General features: G+C 35.2%; 1 non-coding gene across 1 annotated transcript; it reads right to left on the minus strand.

The window, feature by feature from the left end:
* Nucleotides 1-260: 260 nt before the first annotated feature.
* On the minus strand, nt 261-332 carry TRNAP-AGG (transfer RNA proline (anticodon AGG)). Its single transcript has one exon. It is a non-coding gene; the product is annotated as a tRNA-Pro (tRNA).
* Nucleotides 333-820: the final 488 nt, after the last annotated feature.

Below are 820 nucleotides of genomic sequence, written 5' to 3' on the forward strand. Positions count from 1 at the left end.
AAACATTTATTGGTTTGCGGTAAACATGTTTATATACATCTGGCAATCCTTCGTGATGTTTGTTTATCCCATCAAAACATGGATCTTTTTCTTCTTTTAAAGGAAAAATCGCTAGGAATTATGTCTACAGAAATAGTAATTCAATTAAAAATATTATAAAGAGGAAAGATTTGTCTGTAAGTATGTTTTTCCGCGGATGAAACCTCGCGGCACAGCTAGTTCAATTATAATATTAAACGGCTAAAAATAAAAAATCATCTGGGCTCGTCCGGGATTTGAACCCGGGACCTCTCGCACCCTAAGCGAAAATCATACCCCTAGACCAACGAGCCGCTTGACAAATTCGTTAAAAAAGCACACAATTAGAATAATAATATTATTAGAATTTTTCATACATAATACATACTAGCAAGAACCCGCGGCATCACAAGTGCTAATCCAAATTATAATATACTAGCTTTCCGCCCGCGGCTTCGCCCGCGTTTTCAAAGAAAAACCCGTTCCCGTAGGATTTCCGGGATAAAACCTATCCTATGTCCTTTCTCGGGTATCAAAATATCTCTATACCAAATTTCATGCAAATTGGTTCAGTAGTTAAGGCGTGATTGAGTAACAGACAGACAGACAGAGTTACTTTATATATTAGTATGGACGCATTTATAATATTAGTATGGATCTCTATTCTCTGTTAAAATATCAGAGATCCGTATAGGTGAAAGAGTAACAATCAATACATTATTTACCTACTTTATTCAAACACGTAGGTAATTTTACACTATTATAGAAGAAGTGGCGTTCTACCTTTGCTAAAATTTATCAA

The sequence above is a fragment of the Colias eurytheme genome, chromosome 7 (assembly GCF_061535395.1).
Source record: "Colias eurytheme isolate Ceu_HAF_F1 chromosome 7, ilColEury1 Martin Lab GWU primary, whole genome shotgun sequence".
NCBI lineage: Eukaryota > Metazoa > Arthropoda > Insecta > Lepidoptera > Pieridae > Colias > Colias eurytheme.